The 23,484-nt window shown below is 46.6% G+C and overlaps 1 long non-coding RNA gene across 1 annotated transcript in view; it reads right to left on the reverse strand.

Annotated features, from left to right (window-relative positions):
• Positions 1 to 10,260: 10,260 nt before the first annotated feature.
• Positions 10,261 to 23,484, reverse strand: part of LOC120383786 — a 40,623-nt gene continuing 27,399 nt past the window's right edge. The window contains exons 2-3 of the long non-coding RNA XR_005588527.1: positions 11,287 to 11,371; positions 10,261 to 10,566 (exon numbers count right to left, since the gene is read on the reverse strand). This is a non-coding gene — a long non-coding RNA (uncharacterized LOC120383786). The remainder of the gene's footprint in view (positions 10,567 to 11,286; positions 11,372 to 23,484) is intronic.

Genomic DNA, 23,484 nt, shown 5'->3' on the forward strand with positions numbered 1-23,484 from the left:
CGTTATCTCCGAGTTAATAAGAGAAGCATTTTAATTGCCGTATTTAACAAGTTATAGCCATGGCAAAATCTTCTCTTGGGAAGATTTTGCATATTTTCCCAGAACTGAGGGAAAGAGGGAGGCAGGGGGAAGGGGAGAAAACAGAAGAGGAAAAGAGATAAGGAGAAGGAGGAAAGGAAAAGGAAATCTCCCTGATTCAGCCATTCAGCCATTGCTATAGAGCCAAGATTTTCAAATGCGAGTCAGCTGGCATAAATTAACACAGATCCACCAGTTTCAATGGCCAGGTGAAGGTGAAGTGACTTCAACAGAGCTTCAAACATTTACAACAGGTAAAGATTGCGCCCTTAGTAGCCCCCAGATCCATATTTGGGCCCCTTCATAAGTAGCCTGGTTTTCAGAGATGCTTCTAGTGACTCCAGTGGAAATCACAGGGGCTCGGCGTCTCTGAAAATCAGCCGACTGATTTAGATGCCCCAGTGTGGATTTAGGTGGCTCTCTCTAGGCAACAAAGAGTTTGATTATTTGGACCCATATTTCTAAGTAGCAACACCAGTACCATTCCCCCCATTTCGAAAGGTGCCACATGCTAACACACAACAATCTCAGCTGATTCTTAGAGGATATTGGATCCACTGTATCAGTGCAAAGATATGGATTTTGCCAAGACAGCTGCTTCCAGCCGTATCTAAGTGGTTACCCGTTCTTGCGCTGCTTGGCACTTTGAACCCTAATCTGGCTATAGAGTATGGAGGTTCACACATAGGGTTGCCAACCCCCCAGGATTGGCCTGGAGTCTCCCGGAATCAGCATTGATTTTCTGGTGACTCGTGAAAGCAATCCAGGAGTTTTAAATAGGCTAATTTAAGAAAATGACATTATGGCACGTTGGGGGAAAAAATTCTCCTGGAATAGCTTCAGTCAGAGTTGGCAATCCTAATCGCACACCAAATGATCCTTCAAACATGAAGAGGGGTAGGCTACCTTAGAAGAGATCCACATGGAAATGATTCAGCATTTGCAGGAGGGGAGAGAGGCATAAAAAGGCTGGTTTAGAGGAAGATGCTACCTTGTGACTGGAAAGGGTGCAAAGCGGGAATGAGGAGAGATGCTCTGGAGGCGAAAGGAGAGCACAGATGATGTGCTGAGCAGAGCCTTGAAGCAGAGAAATGAGAACAGGGGAAGCATTGCACAGCAGTTGGATGTTGTCATTCTATGCTATTTGCTGGACACTGAGTTATTCTCAGCTACCCACACACATACAGTTAGTATATTCAACTAAGAGGTAACCAGTCAGGATCCTCCCTCCGCCCGCCCACCCACCCTTCTGAAAGTTACAAGATTTAGATAGACCTAAAAAAAAGCCCCTTTGGAAATGCTGAATGATGATTCGTCAGGGAGATAATGATGATCCATTCGTTCAACAACTCTAATAGTCATTTTCCTATCCCAAAAAGAGATCCCAGGACAGGTAAGCTCATGAAAGCTTCCAGCTACCAAGACAAACGCACTTCTAAAAGTCAAGCAGCAGTACACCAATGAAATGACTGACAAAATATGAAGAGCTTTTCATCCAAGCTCCCACGTCTGGTCTTTAGCTGGAATATGTAGTGAACAGGGAATTCTGCTGCCAGTGCTATTAACTAAAGCAGCAAAGGGGACCAGCAAAGTCAAGCTGGCTATTGCTCAGAATTCTTCCAAAGGCAAGTGGTATGCAGAAAACGTTCCTCTCTTCAAATCCCAGCATGCCATGTGGCACTATGGTGTAGGTCCCGGTGCTGATTACCATCATGTAACAGGGCGCTGGCAGCAGACACCAAATGGCCTGGTGAGAAGCCAAACGTTTCAAGTTTGTTACCTGCAAAGAAAAAAGTCTCAGCAGGAAGCATCCATCCATGCTCACCTGAAACACAATACTTCACTGGAATGTTTGGAAAATTTGGGTTTTGTATTTAAATATTTAAAAAAAAATTGGCATCTCTTTTAAAAAGTTTTTTTAAAAAACGCTTGTCTGATTTTATAGAGGTACTTGGGAAAGGAACTCACCACCTTTGATAATTAGGCCATTTATAACGTGGATAATGAGGGAAAGAAACAGTGGAAATAATTTTTAAGAAGCAGAAAAAATATTTTTATACAGTTAAGTTCTGGACTTATTTGAATGACTAAATATATCAGCAAATCTTGGTGTAGGGTTTGTTTTCAGTAGCTAACATTTCCCCTTTAAATGGGCGTTAGTCTTTATTTCACCCTTTATTTCAGCCTAAATTAAACCCTGCAATTTAAATTAGATACATTGGGCCAAACTCTGCTCTTTGTTCCACGAGTGTAAATTTGGAGTGAATTATTATTTATTATTCGTATCACTGTAGTGTACGCTTTTGTGCTAGGTGCTGTACAAACACAAGAACAAAGGAACGTTCCCTGCCTGAAAAAGGTCACAAACTAAGTAAATCCATTGAAGTACAGGGCAGAACCCAGTATTTTTCCACGCTTCCTCTCCAGTGTTGTTGTGCAGCGTTGATAGTGGCTGCTACACAATAGCTTCTTTCTTCCAGCCCTTACGTGTACATCGACATTGCCTGAGGAAGCAAGCCCCCCCCCAGCCAGATTGACAGACAACTTCAAAGCACTATCTACACAGCTGTTTTTAGAGCACTGCCACAAGCTCCTGCTACCCTAAGTCTGTAAAAACCAGGCTGGGAGGATCACTTCTGTAGGCTGTGTATATGTACCCTATGTGGTTCCATTTTAGTGACTGGCGAAGTGAATAAAGGCCAAACCTTTGTCCGAGATTATCCCCAGGCAGAATTGGGCCTGGCATTTTGGGATCCCAAGGTACTACCACCAGTGTCAGCACAGGCTTCCAATGGAGCTTGGAATGATGGGCACCATTGCAAGTTTTTAAGAAGAGGCTGGACAAACACTTGTCAGGGATGGTCTAGGTTTCTTGGTCCTATCTCAGCACAGAGGGCATGACTTGATGACTTCTCAAGGTCCCTTCAAGCCCTGTATTTCTCTGATTCTATAGTTTTATCATAAATGTTCTTTTAACTCCAGTTGTCCGACGAAAAAGCCCTTTGGCTGTACCCATTTGCAGCCCTTTGGACACCTGCCGACAGGTCGTGAGCTGATGATAGCAAGTGGCTTTCGGTTTTCACATTAGGTGGTGAGCAACTGGCGAAACCGAATGGGTCTTGCAGATTTCTTACCACCAAGGCAGTTTGTGTATCCTCCGCAGCTCACCCAAGCAAGTGTTCCCTCAAAGTCATAAATGGGAACAAGTGGTATTTGCTGTTGATTCCTGTCTATGTGCATGTAGAACATAGTCTCTCAGCACCTCCCTTCACTCATTTCCTTATTTCGGTGGAAATGGATGGAATTTGATTTGCTCATAGTTACCACAAGCCCAGAGGAGGTGGAAAGAGATGCCAACAAGATATAAAGACTAAGTCTGGGCCCTGGAATTTTTGCAATATGACTTGCTATGCAGTATAACCACATCTGCACATGATTTGCTGATTAAATACTGTCATACGACAGGCCTTCAGTTCTTGATTATTAAGGAATCCCATGTTACGTTCACAAATACCAAAAGGGCTCTTCAAGCTTAATGTTGTTAGAGGGAAAAGCCAAAGGAGGGATAATTCAGACTCATTTTTAGCTGCATTCAGAAAACGTTCCCTCCTGCCTTCATGCCCTATGCCACTGCCAATTGGGGGTGGGGGAGAGATTCCCTGATACTCAGGTTGTCAGATCAGTTGGGATTCAGGGTTTAAATTGGTACATAGGCAACAGAGCAGGCAACTGGAGAAGAAAGAAGAAAGATTGACAAATATATAAAGGCCGAGTCATAGCCTATTTCTTCACCGTGACCTGTAGGAGATGGCAGATTCCTCACAAGGACTTCACAAACCAGCAGTGACTCTCCTGTAAAATGCAGCCTCCCTCGGGCATTTCAGACTTTAACTCCTGTTACCGTTCCAGCCAGCCGTTTGGGGCTGCCCCCTGGAATAACAGCGAGGAGAGTCCCAAGTCTGGGGCGCTCAGTTACAATAATGCCAAGAGCTTGACAGGAGTGGCAGGTTCCAACGTTGTCTTGTTATGAGCTAGTGACAAAGGTAGGACTTATCGGTGACGAAATGGCTTTTAAACTGCCCACCCTCCATTTCTTTACGGGATGCTTTAAAGCAGTTTCTCCAAGGTACCCATGAAAAATCTTAATTTGGAGACTAGCGAGCCAGACTAGAAAACAGACCGTCGTGGGCCAGTGCAAGCCAACTGTGTAAAATGATCCATCTCTTTTTCTCCTAAATATGGCTGGCTGCAAGCCCATGTTAACGCAAGGCTCCCTTGAGATTTGAACCCCCTGACCTTCTAAATAAGAGACCCACCTTAAGCAGTTTGCCACCCAACGACCTGTCAAGATGATTAATAACATCAAAAAGCTGGTTTAGCATTGGTTGCTCACTTGGCCACCTGTGTCATCTGTCAGTCCTCAAGAAGACACCGTTAACCACAGCTTTAAATTTCCTGAAACTGGAGATAATTGTTGGTTTTGGACAGGGTCTGAAACTTGCCCAGCTTACAACAGCACACCAGAACCTTTGCACTCAGAGGTTCCTTGCGTAGGCGTGATTTAACAAGAGACAAAAACTGACTCTGGCGAAACAAAACAGCAAACTCGAGGCTGAAAGGAGATTTCTTTTACTGCAACAGGCTGCACTATTGGCTTTTCAATCTTCCCTCATAACCACCCCTTTCCCCTTCGAGGAATGCCAACGTGAAACCAAGGGAATGGATAAAAACTAGGGGCCGTGATCAAAGGGAAAGCCACATACCCTGCTAGCCAAACTGCATTTACTCCCTGCAGCCCACTGCACGCTGGAGAGGAGGAGAAACGGGCATTGGCTTCTCTGACAGCCCCACCACCAGCAGCTAAAATCTCAGCAGATCTCTCAAGTGAAGCAGGGTTCAGCCTAGTCAGTGCCTGGATGGGAGACTGGGGACATGACCATGGTGATTCCCTCTGACTCAGCAGTGAATGAGTGCTGCAGCATGACGCTGGGTTGGGGCGCTGTGCTTCCAGGTACACCATCTTACAGCTAAGACAAGCCCAAAGTTCCCACGCCGTTCATTACTTGGTATCCTCCTCTCTTACTCAGCACCTCTTTCAACGACACAATCCCAGGGTGTTCACTCTGTTGTCACAGGGAGTTCTTCCCATGACTCATCAGTGCTGCCACCCGCCTTCCAAACTGGGACTCGGGTAACTCAGGTGCAGTTCCCTGCCCTGTGCAACCTTGCGCAAGTCATTGAGCCTTTCTGTGCCTCAGTTTCCCATGTGTAAAATGGGATAATAGCCCAGCCCGCTGTGGCAGGGGTACGTGAAGTATAAACACATGAAAGATAGGGAGGTGTTCAGACACTTGGGTAAGAGGGGGATATAAATACCAGATGGATATTTGGTACACCATTACGTCTGTTCTAGCTTTTCTTTACGAGCGAATTGAGCATAATATTCAGGTGAAGTGTGCGTCATCAATTTCTACAGTAGTTGCAATATTTTCTGCCCCATTCCTTATACATCCTAACATTTCACGTAAGTGAGAGGAGAATCAGGCCTTAGGGTTTTCTACACTGCAGACTATTCTTTCTATATTTTACATATTACCTCGATTAGTTATTCTGCACTAACGTGAGCGATTCTGCAATACAGCCCCTATTTAGATTGAGGCAGGGACTTGCTCTTCCTGTGTGGACACACAGCGCCAGCACAATGGGGACCCTGAGCTCAGCTGGACCCAGGCACTATTGCAAGACAGATAAATTATGTGACTCTGAGGTTTGTCGATAACATAGAATTACAAATGCAGCCAAAGATCAAGGGGTTAGTATTCTACCAAGGAGGGAAACTAAGAAGAGGATAAAAAGGGGACTTTAATGGTCGTATGTGGAATATTTGGTTTTTTTCCCTTTACAACTCCATTCCAGCCGGGAGACAGAATGGAATTTTATACTCAGTACAAACTCAGGAATCCGTAAGATCAGCTCAGAGCAGGGGATCAAAATACAAGAATGCAGAAAGAAATGAGGCAGGACTAACAAACAGATCCAGGGGTAAAGCCTTGGGGTCTGAGTCAAGGGTACGTGACATTATCGTTCAGGCTTCCATACTCCAGCAGCACGTGGGTATCAGCTGTCGGAGGCATCTCATTCTCACCTGCACAGGGCTCACAGACAGGGGGGAGTGAGAGATGTTTTAATAAGATGTGACGGAAGTTCTGAGTCATATGGAAGGCGCTGGGATGGCAGGGAGGGGGGGACGTCTGGCTCCACGGAGCTGACCGCTTGCTTTGGTTGTAGCATAAGGATCTGCCCAGTTAATATGAACCACTAGATTTCTTACATCTCCCAAGTGAAACACACTAATCCATGAGCTTCTCATGGAATTCAATGGAAGCTTAATCCCATGCAACTACTGAACCTTAGGGGAACAGGTCTAGTGCCTGGAAGTGGAGAAAGCTTTCTAGACGTCTCAGCTGCCCCGACCCAATAGTCTGTGCCAGCCTGACAAGCAGAAGCACTAACCCTGCCCCTGTTTTCAAACCTCTTCGCTATGTGGATGTTGGATGGAGGAATTAGTGTGAAGCAAAGCAAGGTGCTGGACGCAGCTTCTTTGCACATTCATCACCCATCCTGCTTTTCCAGCTGGCAGCTAATCTCTAGAAGTGCTGAGCTCTGCAAAGATGCATGCACTGTTAGCAATGGGAGCCCACGCATGCATCCAAGGACAGGAAATGACCCCCAGGCAATAGCCTCATCATGTGACTCCTCTCCACTATCCTCTCTGCCAGAGTCCAGACAACACGATGATGTTTTTTAAAGTGGAGAGAAGAGGGAATATGGTTGTGACGGGACACCTGGAGCTAGGGCTGTGCTAATGATTAATTTTTTGGTTCAGTGGCTGAACCAAAAGCGTTTTTTTTTTAATAATTTGATTTTGGGTAGACCTGAAAGAAATGTTTTTACATTTTTTGAAAAGTTGAAAATGTTTAGTTTCAGGGAAATGTTTCATTCTGGGTTTCAGGATTTGAGGTAGGGTTGTTTTTTTTTTAAAAAAACACATTTTAAATAGAAGTAATTTTAAATAAAAAAAATAAAAAATTTGACTTTCGGGGATTTGGGGCAGGGGAGGGGCTGAAAAAATTGGTGAATTGGCCATGAATTTGTCCAATGTTTTGGTCAACCCAAATATGCATTTTTCTGTGACAAAAGTTTTGTCCAAAACAACGTCACCCAGCTTTACCTAGCCGGGACCATGTTATCACAAGAGAGTTTGTGTATCATCATGACCCCATTGGGCCCTTTATAGGTAATAAGCACATGAAGTAGGCCTCCTGATTGCTAGGTTGGTTTCTCTTGCTGACCTGCCAGCTAACAATGACCTGGGAGAAATCTACCACGTCTCCTTCCTGTGCCGTTCCCGCCAGCCTCTGCTGGGTAAATGCCTGAAACAGAGCCAGTCTCCTTGCAACATTTCTTAGCTGAGTTCAAAAACTCAAGAGCGCTCAGGAGTTAAAGCAACCTCATTGCTGAGGGATTTCTCCATAATCTGAACACATGTCATGGGGATCAGGACTGTGGGTGGCGGTGCTAGTCTGTGGCAGTTGTTTGGGCCCACGGCCCACCGCCTGACTCACTCGGAAAGCCCTCTTATCCGAGCAGTTTTCAAATTTAATTAAGAGGGACCTATCACGGGCTTAACTCCACTGCTGTGCCAGGAGTTCTGCACAAAGGCAGGGGAGCACAGTGTCATGTCAGTGTGATCACTTGCCAGCATGGGGAGGTTGGAAAGGTTTGTGCAGACGACAATTTCACCCAACACGACAGTGTAAGGGGATGCTAAGAAAAGGCCAGATTCATTCTGTAAATGCAACGGTAGACCTGCAAGTTAATGAAAACCAGACTCTCCACTGCTTCAAGTTTGCCAGTTACAGAGAGTTAAACAGAATATCTGCAGCTCTTTGCTACACAGCCAACGCTCCCATGTCTAATCAGATCTCACTCTGCTAGCTAGCTGACAAGCGGGGCGGGGGGCTGGTAAGGAAAGTGAGACAAAAAGCAGTCAGCTGTCTGCAAAACTCAGAGCATTAAGTCTGGTTGCTGAATGGGAGTGTGGAGGGCTGGATAGAGAAGGGAGATTGTAGGTGGCTATTTCCGATTAGACAAACACTGGCTTTTGAACTTCAGCCTTCGAGGAGATAGAAGATTCACGGGGGGAAGAAAACCCTAGGGTGTTTGGCGCAAGTCCACATCTAGCTGAGAATTCAATAGGCAGCTGACTCAGAAAGGAAGAGCAGGGGGAGTCCCCAAAGAATGAAGTGCTGGGGATCAGATCTCACAAACTCACCGGGGCACGGTATCCCCAATATTTACAAAAGGCCCATTGAACACTCACTTCCCTGCAACATCAGAACTTCAGCCTAGACTTGTAAGTCTTGCACTTTGTAGCCTGCTAAGTAGTTCAGGACTAGGAAAGGTTGCACTGGCGAGCAGGGGCATTGCACAGCAAGCCTAAAGCATGCTGGCAGTCCATGCTTAGGCAGGCAAGACATTTACCACCCTTTTAAATAGGACTCAGCCAGTTCCATCCTTCTCTGATTAAGACCATTAAGGATGATTTCTCTTTTTTCAAATCACTCAACCCAACCAGTTTAGAGCATCCTGAAATGAAGTCCAAACACTGGGGAATTTCAATATCCCGAGCTACGGTTTGCAGCTTGGGCCCAGCTCTAATTTTGTAATGTGCAAAATGAGATGAACCCTCCAATCAGAGAGCATTGGCCTACATGGTTAGAGCACAGGACTGGGAGTCAAGATTTTAGATCTGCCACTAGCTTATTGTATGACAACTGGTTTAACCTCTCTGCAGCCAGGCACCTTTCTGTAAAATGGGTCTAATCCTCACTCATCCTCACTCATCTCACAGAGACCTTGTTATAACTCAATTAAAGTTGGCAGAGTGCTTTGCAATTGTCCCGAGGGAGGTGCTGTGGAAGGGCAAAACATGATTCTCATTACTGGGTGCAACGAAGGAGACGGATTAAAGCTCAGAGATCAACATGTGTCTGCTTGGTTGGTTTCCGCCTTGGTCGGTCCCACGCCCACACAGGTCACCCAGGCAGCGCTTCCTCCTTCTCCCTCTCAACTGTTTGCATTCTTACTCCCCTGGGAGCCACTTCGATCGAGGCAGACAAAGGGCTCTGGCACTGCACTCCCTGCAACAGACCAAGTGTGTCCAGCAAAATTTGTTAATCAGGGTGAGCAGCAGGGAATCAGTACAGAGTGTAACAGATTTTTACAGAACAACTGTGGTCCCTGCCCACCCACATAAAATAAAAAGGCCCAAAGGACCTAAGGTATATACCACCCACCCCTCCTCCTCTTCCAAATTTCAGATGCAGACGGGGCTCCTGGTTTGTATTTTAATAACCAGCAGCAAAGCGTGGGTTCTTGTGACTGACCACTGTGACGTCTTGGAAGACTGGCAGGCAGGAGAGTGACTACAAATGTTTGCTCTGTGCATTTTGGGGGCCAGCGAGCTGCTGCTCAGATGGGAGAATTTGCCAAGCAGAATTTCTAGGATGGGTCTAGTTCCGAAAAAAAACCCTGAGGGGCTGTGGTAGCTGGGCAGGAGAGGAACTGAGCAAGCACATTGTGAGGGGGGTGTGTGTGTGTGTACACACGTCAGACTTTTGTATTCTGACTCACACACACACACACACACACCTCTTTAATTCCTCATGGGTCACATCCAAAGCTTGTGGAAAGACCTAATGGGCTTCTGGAGATGGGGCCTTGGGTCATAATTCTTTGGCAGGTCTCGAAAAGAAACCTCTAGGCATTTTGTCTGGTGATGTTTAAAAAAATAATAATGAAAGCAAAGGGGGGAAAAAGAGTTGAATGATTAAACATCTAAAGCGGCTGAAAGAAAGAGGGAGATGGGAATGCAGGGAATGAGAAAAAAGTCTGCTTTTTTATTATTAAACTATTATCTCAAATTTCTAATAAGCAGGTTGAAGTTTAAATTACAAGATCTCTAACAAAGTCAGGATCCAAACAGTTCAGGAGCCTCCAGATAACAATCGCCTTTCCCCGGATAGGTTTCAAGTCATTTCTTTGCAAAGACAAAGCTCCTATTCAGAGTGGGGAGAGGAACCGCAGAGTTTTTCATTACCCGAGTCATTGTAGCTCTGAAGAAGGAGGAGGAAAAAAAAATCTGCTCTCCCAGTGCATCGCCTGAGATGACAGCGTGGAACGCAGCGTACACCTGATGTTCACAGCTGTGCGGGGCCCACTCGAAAGAGGGTAGCCAAGCTCGGAAAGTCCCAGCCCATCGCTTCTATTGTTACACAATAAAAATAAAGCAAAAAAGAGCAGGAGAGAATTGGAGCTTAGGAGGTAGTCTGATGCAAGGAAGTTGATCTGGTATCTTCCTTGGGCTATTCCTTAAACTCCTGGAAAATGAAACTGGATTTCTCCTGACCTGTTTAGTTTAAAAATCTAGAACAGAAAAATGAATTTCAGAGCTAGTCTGTCATTTTCCTCTCCCAATGGGGAAGGACACATGGGGTTGCAAGATTCATGTCACTCCACAGCACCACCTCATAGCCCTCTAGTCTAGGCTACAGAGCTCAGTTCTGAACTTCGTGGCTGGAGACTAGCATTATATGCGAGGTTTGCCAAAAACAGAGAGAGAGAGTGTTGTGCCCTGACAAACACATGGCCTAGGTTTGTTCCCATCTGCTAAGTGACGGGGTACCCACTCAGCGGAGACAACCAACGTAGAAGGTTTCAACCTTTCCAGAGTATGGCAGGCTGGTGTTTCCACACACCTGAGGGCTTTGTGTCAACCAGTCCCAAGCTCTAAGATAGGCCCCTATGTCTATCCACCAGTGAAATCAGTATCAAGCAAACCCATCACCTTCTGCCTTCTTTACGCAGGACACAAAGCTCTCTGGCATAGCTTGAGTGCTCTTGTCTCTACTGTAATTATACCCCATATAAACTATAAACCAGGAGATAGTGACTCATACTGTGATTAGCACTGTAGCTCCTGCAGGCTGAAAGTTCCATTCAAAGAGCACATTGGAATGGGTACATACAGTACTCAAAGCTCAATGCACGCTGCAGCCTCCGCATGGGAAGGTAATGAAGCCAAACCCCCCCACCACCACCACACACACACACACACACACACACACACACACACACCCCTCTTACTTCACACATTGCAGGGGTCATCAGTGCTATACTCCCACTCTTCTGACCTCCGGCTTCCTGAATCTGCTGTATATTGTAGGATTATCTATGGTGTAATCATAATGTTAACATAAGATTAAAGAAGGTGCATCACGGTTTTCAATGTAGAAATTCACCAGAAAGGTGTGGTCTAGTGTGGATGTGATCTAAGCTTCACCTGTCTTATTGCAGGTGTGCAAACATTTGTAACAAAATAGAAAATCAATACAAGGTTTTGGGGAATTTCTTTATAAACTCAAAAACTAGCCTGTGTTGCAGGACATTTTGCAAAGCTATGTGCTTTTTTTTTTTCTTTAATCGGAGGAAGTAGGCTTTGCCTTTTCTAAACAAATCCAGCTTATGCATCTAAAACATGGGGAAAATCCTCATTTTCAAGAGTTTTTCTATGAAAAAAAAATGCCAGCCATAACGCAAACAAAGCAAATTGTTGCATTGGTTTTGCAGAATTTCACAAGCACATTTCTGCCAGTTTGTTTCATATGATCTGAAACAAAATAGCAAAAATGAGCACATGAAAATCTGCAAAATTTAAACTACAATTTATTGCACAGTGGTAGTCCAGTGATCTGATTGCAGAACTGGAGATCAGAATGGGACAGTTTTAGTCCTGGCTCTTTATTCTGTAGGTTTTGGCAAACCAACGGATCTCTATAAAATATGGATTACTCCTCTCATCTATCTCCCAAAGAAGTTAAGATGGTTACTTAAAGTGCGTACAGCCTTTCTGAATGGTTGTTTTTTTTGTTGGCATGTATGTTTCTTTGGTATGTCTTTCTGTTCTTTTACTCAGGGATCTTTCAGGGAGTTAAATCAACATTAGCAACCTATTAATATTCACTTGTCACATTAATTCTTGGGATTTGCGTTTCACATACAGCGCTGGTGCCTTACCCTCAAAGGTTACCTAAGGTCTGAAGATTGAATTATTTATTGATTTCATATAGAGTCTGTATCTGTGGTGTGACAAAGTTCCTCCTCCTTGGTGGGTCCTGCGCTTATTGGCGGATTTTGATAGCCTCAGAGATCTTCCTGTGTTGGATCAGGAGTTGGGAAGTTTTGGGGGGGAACCCAGGCCCGCCCTCTACCCCGGGTTCCAGCCCAGGGCCCTGTGGACTGCAGTTGTCTATAGTGCCTTCTGGAACAGCTACACGATAGCTACAATTCCCTGGGCTACTTCCCCATGGCCTCCTCCCAACACCTTCTGTATCCTCACCACAGGACCTTCCTCTTGATGTCTGTTAACGCTTGTACTCCTCAGTCCTCCAGCAGCACATCCTCTCACTCCCAGCTCCTTACACACACACCACTACCCAGGTGTCCTGATTAGCCTTAATTAATTCTAGTAACTTCCCAATTGGCTACAGGTGTCCTAATTAGCCTGTCTGCCTTAATTAGTTCTAGAAAGTTCCTGAGTGTTCTGGAATAGTCTCTGTTATCTTACCCAGGGAAAAGGGACCTGCTTAACCTGGAGCTAATGTATCTACCTTCAACCACTCTCTTGTAGCCATTTGGCCTGATCCTGTCACAGTGGTTATTTCTGAAGTCTGTGTTTTATTTTTAATGTTCAAAAAAGAATTCGATAAGTTCATGAAGAATAGGCCCATCGATGGCCATTAGCCACCATGGTCAGGGATGCAACCCCATGTTCTGGGTGTCCCTAAATCTCTAACTTCCAAAAGCTGGGATGGGACAACAGGGGGTGGCTCATTCAACAATTGCCCGGTTCTGTTCATTCTCTCTGAAATATCTGGCACTGGCCCCTGTTGAAGAGCAGGTACTGGGCTAGATGGACCATGGGCCTGACACAGTGTGGTCATTCTTACATTTCAAAGATTGTCTGCAAAAATGCCTAAATCACTCAGGCATATTTGAAAATGTTACTATCAGTCTGGGGTTATCAAAGGAACCTTGGAGATGGATGTCCAACTCCTATGAGCTTCAATAAAATGTGGGCAGCTACTTCATTTAGAAACCTTTGAAAATCCCACTCCTAAAAAACTAAAAACATTTTTAGAGAAAGAAAACGTACAACCCACCTTCAGTGATCTAGAAATGAGACCAAAAGAATTTTTTTTTTTTCAGTTAGAAGAAGAAATAGAATCGAAACGATATACGTCAGCCTAGCAACCTTGTACCCTAGAGGGAGAGGGGGGGCGGGCTGCGGTGGAGTGCTAGGGTTTTTTTGCTGATCTCATCTAGCTAGCTAGGCTGCTGTGTGTGTGTGTGAAGGAGAAACCTTCAATGAATATCAAATTGCTGCATGGAGCTGGATTGGCAATTAATACAGAACTGGTACCCCAGCAGAGTGTATAATAATATTATAATATAAGGAGATATACCTCTCTCATAGAGCTGGAAGGGACCCTGAAGGTCATTGAGTCCAGTCCCCTGCCTTCGTTAGCAGGACCAAGTACTGATTTTTTACCCCAGATCCCTAAGTGGCCCCCTCAAGGATTGAACTCACAACCCTGGGTTTAGCAGGCTAATGCTCAAACCACTGAGCTATCCCATAGAGCTACTGTGCTGCTTGAGGTGAGTTTAAGACGTGTTTAAGATCTTTAATACTTGAGGTTGTTTAAGATTGTATGGCACGTTCTGCTAGTTTCAGGGTCGTGGCCAAAGAGTAACTTAACCCTCCCTGTTTCCAGTGGGAGAGGTCATTCTTCTCTATTTCCTGGCCCAGCCTCTTCTGCAGGAAGTAGTGTGGTCTAATGGCTAGGGCACGGGACGGGCGACTCTGGGAGAACTGGGTTCTTGTCCTAGCTTAGCAACTGACCTGCTAGGTGACTGTGAGACGTCACTTTGACCTCATTTCTGCTTCTTGCCTATTGGGGGGCTCTGTTCTTCCAGTACCTCCACAGAATGCCTAGCACAATAAGGCCAGGATCTAAGCTGGAGCCTCTAGGTACTACTGTAAAACAAACAATCCCATGGTGTTGCTCTGCACTCCTAAACAGCTACAGCTTTGCACTCCAGAGGTGGCTGCCTTTCAGTGGTGGATGGGGATCATATATTAGTGAGACGTCTGAACCAGAACCCTGGATTTGAACGCCCAGGATGGATCCAAATTTTCCAGCTTAGGCCCACTTCCAATTGTCTTTGCTGTACTGAGAGTCTAAATCCAAACAGAGAAAGAGTTTGCAAAGCACTTTATGAATCTTTCGGAGGGGTGGCAGTCGAGCAATACATGCAATTCCCACCGAGGAGAACTGGCAGGAGTCTGTGGCGGTTTCTCAATTAGCCACAGGGGCTGCTGCTGTCCTGAAACACCCGGAATCTCTGTCCCTCCCCGCAGTCAAGCCGGCTGCTTTCACAGCTCCCCAAAGGAGGGAGCATGAGACCAGGAGTGCAAAAGAACCACAGGTCTCCCGAAGGGCAGCGCTGATCTCTCACCTCGCCCAGCACAAAGCCTCAGAGGATGGAAAGCCTTTGACCTGCCACGCTGACCTTTTATTTTCTCAACCAGAGTCTTTTTTTCTTCCCCCCCAAAATCTGGTCTCAGCCTGACAAGGGTCTTCTAAGCATCAGGTCTCAGCCAAATTTCTGTCCTGAGCTCTTTTTTTTCCCCCCTGCTCCTAATGCCGCCTCCTTCTTTCCTCGTCCCACCCGGACTGTGTTTGCCTTCCTTTTTTGTACCCAAGTTTTCCTCCCCCCTGCTTCAAGCAGGCGTGCGCTGATCTCTGGCTGTTTGTCAGTGTTAGCGCTCCTGTGGGGGGTTCTCCCCCGCAGGCCTGGAAAGCCGCCTTCCCGCATGGGTCTTCCCCTCTCTCCTGGCCCCCGGTTTCGCTCCATATTGAGGCTGATAATTACTGCTGAATAGCCTTCCAGATTCCCATGCTTGTCAGCCTGCGCTCTCCTCCCACCCTTTCTCTGCACACTTTGTTCTGCAGGGAGGAAGGATTAACTGCACGCCACAAACCAGTGCTGCAAGGGCAGGGGTGAGGAGGGTGTGTGGGGGGGTGCATTTCACATTGCCACCTCGCTCGGGAGAAGCAGGTGAAATGCAGGTTGGGACCCCCCCCCCCACCGCCTCCCATCACGTCTCCCTTTAACTTGCTCTAACTGCAGGTAAGAGTCCTGAAGCAGGCAGCCATGTCCCAGAAATGCAGTGCCTGCCGCAGAGGAAAGACCTTCCCAGGAGAGTTGACACTCCTACCCCCATCCCAGGAGGTTGAAAGGGATCCCCCAAAGCACCACCAGAGTGAGCTTTCCAACCTGGTACAGACATGCAGGGTCAGCTGGTGTAAATCAACCTAGCCCTGTTAAAGCCAATGGAGTCATGCCAATTTATACCAGCTCAGGATCTGGCCCCCATTCATTCGGGGAGGTTTTGAAAGGCTACATTCGATGGTTTTACATGTTCACAGTCTGGGACCCTGCGACCCACCCCAATCTCACACCCACCTCCGTTGTCACCATGTCAGAACTGCAGCTGCAAATCAGACCACTCCTTACCACCCCATTCCCGCCCCCCAGTCCTTTGCCTTTTGGTAACTCTTTCCAGCTGGAGAGCCTGCAGCGCTTTGCAAGCTGAAATGAATGAAGTCTGCCCTCGGAGGCTATTAAATACTATTTCCCCTATTTCATGGATGGGGAAACTGAGGCACAGAGTTGCAAGCATGATTTGCCTGAGATCACAAAGCAAACAGAGCCAGGAATTGAATCCACACCTCTCAAGCCCTGTGCTATGTGCTTTAGTCAACTACATCTGTGCATATGGAAGCAGCAATAGGAGAGCAGTCCATGCCTCAAACATCTGCTTATTTGGTGGTTCTGGTGGCTTAAGCATAGAATCTCAAACATAGGGCTGGAAGGAACCTCGAGGGGTCATCCCTCTGCACTAAGTGGGGACCAAGTATACCTAGACCAGGTCTAACCTGTTCTTTAAAATCCCCAATGATGGGGATTCCTCCCTTGGACGCCTGATCCAGAGCTTAACTAAATATGCCCCGGTTTTTTATGCTGAGCTCCATCAGACGTGTGGCTGCCACTAAATCTATGATCTCCCCCAAGAAGCCGCAACCATTGCTGGCAAAGCCCAACCGGCAGCCTGCGCCGGGGCACCGCAGGATGAGCTCCATCTTTGCAGCTAGTCACTTGTCCCGATTTCGTTCTTTTCCTGCCCGCTGCACAGAGGCTGGGTAAGATCTCAAATGGGGAATGCATACGCACCCACACTCCGTCCCCAGGACCCAGTGCTCCTTGGCTCAAGACTCTCTCTGCTGACAAACAGGAGAATCTTACTACAATACTGCTCTGGGGTTTAATTTCAGCAATCTATACATCAGCCTGAAAAAGTGTCCCAAATGCCTACCCCCTTGCCTCCCTCCAAAATTCTTCTAATTAAATCAGGAGAAAATTAATTACAGCAGGATTTTCCGAAGCACGGCATCTAATGACCAACTCCCTCTGCCTTAAACCCAATAATCTTGGTCTCCTATTTGCACTGGCAAATCTCGCTCCCACCCCCACCCCCATCCCCCTTCTCATTCGGCTCACAATGCCACAGTCTAAATTAGGCAAGGAACGAGTCGCTTGGCAAAGGCAAATGGAAGCGCTAAGGTTAGGCCCTGAAAAACAATAAAACTGCCTAAAGAACCCCCCTGTGTTAATCCCAGCCATGTTTCCGCCAAAGATTCCCCTTTTCAAGTGTTTTCTTCCTGGTAAACAAAGTTCTTTCCATTGGTCTGTGAATTTCAGGACACGGTTGCTTAGTAATGCTGGGATAAAAACCACCAGGTTCCCCGCCCCCCTTCAGTTCTCTTAGGATAATACAGGGTTTTATAAGAAGAAACTGAAATCTTAAGGGCCTGATTCTGACCTGATTTACACCAGGGTAACCCCATTGCCTTGAATGGAGCAGCATCTCAATTTCACTGTGCAAGTCAAAGTAGAATCAGGCCCTCAGTCTCTCTGTCTCCTCCTCCGTTGATTGGTTTGGGTTCTCTGTGGTTCATGCAAGCCTTTTCTTTAGTTTCCCCTCCATCCCCCGCCCCCAGGACTTGATTTTGGTGTTTAACCATCCCGCACCCCCAAACTCAAAGCAAAACAGCTCCAAAGTCTCCCTGTTTTTGCACCAAAACCCACAAGATCCCTTCCAGACTTCACTACTGAACCACAAATTGGCTCTGGGTTTTCTCAAAAGGTTTGCAAACTGCAGGGTAGTGGTGGGGAGACCACTTTTTCTATGCCGAAGGGCCAAGTTCAAGGTTTGTCTCCTTTACTGACATGCAATGGCATCCATCTCCTACTGCCAGAGCCCCTCAGAATTCATAATAAACAATGTACGAAACCGGATGGATTTCACCTGATCCCAGGTTTCGTGGTGACCCTGTCGTCTGGCTCAGCATGCTGTGACGGATCTAATGCCGGGTAGAGAATGGAGCACTCCGGCCCTGGCTCTAAACGGGCTGCAGCAAATATGTAACCCAAAAGGAGAAAAAGGGGTGGGGGAAAACAGGTGCCAGGTGACTCCTCCTCCACTGTAATGCTGACACTGTGTTCTGCCAACCGGGAGATCCTGATTTAGGAAAAAGCTCAGATAATTCATCCCCCCATCTCCCTCCAGCCCCAGTCACAGAGGTGACATGCAATCAGCAGGGAATAGAATAACTGAGTCCCCTCCATCCAACCCCTGAATATGAATCTGGATGGACTCTAGCCATTCAGTCTCCAGACTCTGCCTCATTCAGTCCAAACCCTTTTTATTTGATCTGTGGTTACGCTGAGTTCAGTTTTATCACCCTCAACACCATTTACGTCCACCATGCATTTCCCTCTCTCCGCCCCCGGGTCTTTCAACAACTTCAGAAAATCAGGATTGTGCTCCATGAATTATCAAGCATGAAATAACCACAATCTCGGTCTTCTTAATATGACAACAGCACTCACACCGCACATTTGCATCAAGCAATTCATCTTCACAGCACTCCAGCCCCTCGCTCAGTGCCCTAAACCACTTACGTGTCCTGCCTTCAGCCGCATGGGCTGTCAGCAGCCCTTTGCAAAAGGATCCCCAGACACACGGAGAGGAAGAAAGGTCTTGTGGTGAAGCTACTGGCCTGGGCCTGAGGAGATCTAGATTCAATCCCCAGCTCTGACAGTCTGTGTGAGAGACTTGAAGTAAGTAGCAAGTTCAAATCCCCCCACATCTGTAAAAATGGAGGTTAGCATTCTTCCTTTGTATTTCTGGGCTACTTAGATTGTAAGCTTTTGGGGGCAGGGACTGACTCTTATGTATCTGCACACCACCTAGCACAATAGGGCACCATTATTCTAGGCCAGTGATTCTCAACCAGGGGTACGTGTACCCCTGGGGGTACGCAGAGGTCTTCCAGGGGGTAAATCAACTCATCTAGAGATTTGCCTAGTATTATAACAGGCTACATAAAAAGCACTAGCGAAGTCAGTACAAACTAAAATTTCATACAGACCATGACTTGTTTACACTGCTCTGTATACTATACACAAATTTAAATACAGTATTTATATTCCACTTGTTTTATTTTTGTAATTACACGGTAAAATGAGAAAGGAAGCAATGTTTCAGTAATCAGTTTGTGTCTGATTTTGTAAGTAAGTAGTTTTGAAGTGAGGTGCGACTTGGGGGGTCTGCGAGACAAATCAGACCCCTGAAAGGGGAACAGTCACCCGGAAAGGTTGAGAGCTACTGTTCTAGGCAAATTAACAGAATCCTGAACTCCCATCTTCGCAAGTCCAAAGTGGGTTGGTGGAAGGCCCTTCCAAAGCTACGCCTTGGTTCCTAATCCGGACTTGGCTATTTGATCGTGGCTAATCACCTCGCTTGCCACACAGCAGCAGCAGCAGCAGCAAGTCAACAGGCTTTCAGTTCAGTTCCAGCAGAGCCTTAGTCACTCTCTTCACAGCAGCGTCCTCACCATTCCTGCTGATGCCCATCAACACCACCCCACACACACATTACAAATCTGCTGGCATTTAAGTCTTAACCCTGCAAAGGACGGAGAACTTTCCACTTCCCCTGAGGCTCTGGTGGCACTTGTCAGACCCTTTCAGTAGCGAGTCCTTAGCAATCAGTTAACTCCCATAAGCTCATGCAACGTGCTAGCTATTTCTTAGCAGAGCCATGCCAGCCCAAGCTTGGCATTCAGAGAGGCAGGAAATTATTTATCTGCATCATCCTCTTCAGGAAGCTTGGAGAACTTTTATATGAAGGTTCACACAAACATCCAGACTAATTGTTCGTTAGTCATGCTCACCCATTATATAACAAATGAAAAATGCTTAGCCTAGTGTCAAGGAGAGCCTTGCCAGAAACCACAGCTTGAGAGGAGCAAACACGCTGCTCTGTACTCTCAGCTCCCCACTAAGGTGCAGCCACAGCAGGAGGAAAAGTGGTGGTGGTGGTGGAGGGAGTGGGGGGTTAGCCAACATGTGGTAAAAATCATAATATGGAGAAGGCAGTTGTGATTTTAAGACGTTAGCTGGTTGAGGTAAATGCTAGGTTACCTCACCCTGATACCACACATGAAATGAGAAGTGCCCTGTACACATTCGAATTTTAACATGTTAACTAATAGACACCCTTTTTCCTAGTGAAGACACAATCGAAGAGTCTAGCTTCCTGAGAAGGAGCCCCACTTCTCTGCAAAGGTGTCTGAAGTCTTATCCACGCTGGACTTTGTTCCTTAAGCTTTGCTGCCACAAGCACAGTGCACCTATGATAGGAAAGGTAGGTGCTTTGTAAGAGCCAGCAGCCACCAGCATTTAACCACTGTATTCCAGCCTACACTGCCCCCAGTGGAGCTGTAGGGTAGTACCGGTGGTGGGACATGATAAGGGCAAAAGGCGAATGTAAACACGACCAAAGAGAATTAGAGCCTGTTCGAGACACAAGGTGGAGGGAGGGAATCTCCTTTATTGGACCAACTTCTAGGGTGAGTTTTTGCTGAAAATTTTAGTGGAAAAAATCATTTTTGACTAATTCTAGTCATTATTAGAGACTTGTTTTACGGTAGCACCGAGAGCCCCCATCAGGCCCGGGACCCCCATTGTGCTAGGCCCTGTACACACACAACGTATGCCACAAAGCCCTGCAAAAATGTACCATAAGGCCATGCAAGAGACAGTGGCATGGAGGACCTGGGATGCAGTCTGTCTTTTGGGGATACAATCTCCTGCAGTGACGATGCGCAGCAATGGTAGCCACACATGCACGCACTTTAGCAAAATTGTAACGTCAGTGGCTATATGCTGGCAAAAAGCCTACTGGTAACACTTTCTAGTGTAGACGTGACCAGAGAGAGAGTGCCTCTCATGACGAGCTGGCAAGCTAAGCAGACATGGGTGGGTGCCCATTTATAAACAGAGGTGGAACAGAGGCCCAGGGCATGTCTAACCTCCTATCGGAGGAGTGACTGCACTTTGGGTAGGCGTAACTGTGCTAATTTTAATCTAGCTAGACGCAGAGCCCTGCACAGGCTAGCAAGGTGAGTGCATAACCAGGGTTCCAGGTGGGCTCATAGGGTATGTCTACCTTGCACACCAAGCATGGGCTCTGACTCAGGTTTGAGCCCAAGCCACCCTTCTGTCCACACATAAATCAGTCTGATTCGGGTCAGCAAGCTCTCAAGACCAAGGTTCTAGGAGTTGGGTCAGAGCCCAAATCCTGCTGTGATTCAGGTCCAAGCCCCGTCATTTTGTAGATTAAGCTAGTGCAAGTACGTCCACCTGAGCTGCAATCACACCTTTGACCGCAGCATCCACAGACGGATGAAATCACTTGCCCAAGGTCCCACAGGGAGCATTGTAAAGCTGGGAGCTGAATCCTCAGATCTCCCGAGCCCCAGTTCAGACCAGCTCTTCCCTCTTTCAACCCATTTAGGAGAGAGGCTGCCCCCAGTTTTCTACCTTCATACCCTAAGTGCAGTAACCTCAGCTACACTTCCCAGCCAGCTCAGGCAAGCCTGGGACCAAGCTACTGTAGTACAAGGAAATTAATACCTGTAGAAAGGGGAAAGAACCCTGGCCTGCAGCGATTAGCACTCATTGATACTCACGGACACATTTTAATAGCTTTATTCATCAACAGGTCTTTCCGTTCCCCATTCTGTTTTCTATGATCAGCCTCTCAAGAGAAGCTTAAAAATAAGACGCCAAAATGAGCCAAGACAGAACTGTTAAGGGGAGGGGAAAGCCAAAGCATGGGGCGTATGCCCTTCTCTGCATTTTGAACCATGCTGCTGAAATGGTGTCCGTTCAACTGTGTCAACTTCCCGACAGCGGTGCCCTCAGAAAAGAGGTCTATAGTTGATGGGTTGTTTTTTTGCAATTTCTCAGCAACCAAGCAGGCCAATTTGTAAAGAAATAAAACCAGAAACATTAACTGCTTGGAAGCAGGTGGTTCATTTTCATCAGATTTTAATCCTTAGAAGGCAAGGTCAAAGTTGAATGCTAGGGCAAGAGTCTTTGTTGCGTCCTTTTAAATAGTTTGCAGATTGCCAAGCAATAGTCAAATAGCAGCAGTTGGATGTATGTACGCTGGCATCAGAGGGGGTGCAAATCCTCCCTTCTAAAGAAGGGACTCAGAGGCAAGTATAGAATATGCAGCTACTTTTCACTCACTTTTCAAAACCGGACTCACATCTCAAGCTAACATGCTCCTTTAAATGTCTGATCTGATTTTTAATTCCACAGCACTCCTTAAAGGGACTCAACTCACTTCGGGGGGAGTTGGCTCAGACCTTTAAAGGGAGTTACTGCTGGGTTGGTGAGGCAGATTTTAAACCTCTGGCTCCATCAATTACATGACCATGGCACTGAATAAGCTTTTATTTCCCAAGTAGGACAGCGCTCCAGTTATCTGCTCAAAATCTGCTTGTAAGATCAGCCGGGAGTTTTGTTTTTCAAACAGAAGCATTTGCTGCAGAGATCTCAGATCCGAGATGAAACAATCATTTTTATACATAACTAAATATCTTCCTAAAATGTTGTCCGTTATCACCCTCCCCATCATATTTCATTTCAACCCGTTTCTTAAAACATAAAACTATAGCTATTTGATACTTGTAGATTGCAAACCCCTTCCCACCCATCTCACATCCCCCCCTCCCTTCGCCCCCGCCCATGTCAGACATATAATGAACTGCCATTCCTTTGGACAGCAAGCTTGAAAACTTGCTGTTGCCTTGGCAACTCTGCATCCCAGGGGGAGGGAGGGGAAGATGGGCAGAACATAAAGAAGGGGGCAGAGATGATGTCACCTCTGTGGAAGACAGGCAGCCAATCAGCAGCTGAGATGGTGATGTAATCGTCTTCCCTCCCCCCTCTCATCCCAGCTCCCCCATCTTTCGCCAAGTCGGTCCCATTCAAAACTATAGAAGTGCAGTGAATGGAAGCAACCACGGGGTCATCCTCCCCCAGCCTGTGCAAAAAGAGAAAGGCTGTGGGGTGAGGGAGGGGGGTGCAAGAGAGGAAAAATTCCCCTCCAGCAGACTGAATAGATGCTAATAGTCTTGACCGGAGGCATCCTCATAAAGATGTCATCAACTTCGGCTCTCCCTGTTTTACAACACAATGGAAAAAATGCGTGGGGGGAAGACGATGAGGGAAAATTTATATTTAATCGGCCCCTCCCCCACACAAAAAAAATCTTGTGAATGAAATGTCAGAAAGTTCCTCCCAAAGAATCAAGGAGCTAAGCCAGCCAAGGAGTGAACATTACTAGCTACGTTCTCTGCCACCCGAGTCCTTGTTTGCTTTCTGTTAGACCGGAGCAAAGTGCAAGAACACACAAAGCCTCCCTTTGCAGGGATCATATTTTGTGCAAACCTGAATATTGTTGCCTGAGCTTTAGAGCATAAGAAAAGGGGGGAGGCAGGTTCCTTGTGGCCCAGGCAAGAGGACAATGAGCATGTCCACTTGCTTTGTGCTGCCACCCCCTGAGAAAGAAGAGGGCTGAGGCTTGGAGATAGGACTCCAGCTTGGTAGGATTCCCGTCAGACTCAGAGACAGGAACTGAGCTGCTGCATTCAGAGTGGGATCCGGTTCTGAGACTTGGTGCTACGGGTTTTTTATCGCAGTGCAGACAGACCCATGGGATTTCAGTACAGGGAACACTTGAGGGTGCACATGGGTGAGCTAGGTTCATTCCTGAAAGCAGGATAAGGATCTTGACTAGCT

This window comes from Mauremys reevesii, linkage group 15, assembly GCF_016161935.1.
Source record: "Mauremys reevesii isolate NIE-2019 linkage group 15, ASM1616193v1, whole genome shotgun sequence".
Taxonomy (NCBI): Eukaryota; Metazoa; Chordata; order Testudines; family Geoemydidae; genus Mauremys; species Mauremys reevesii.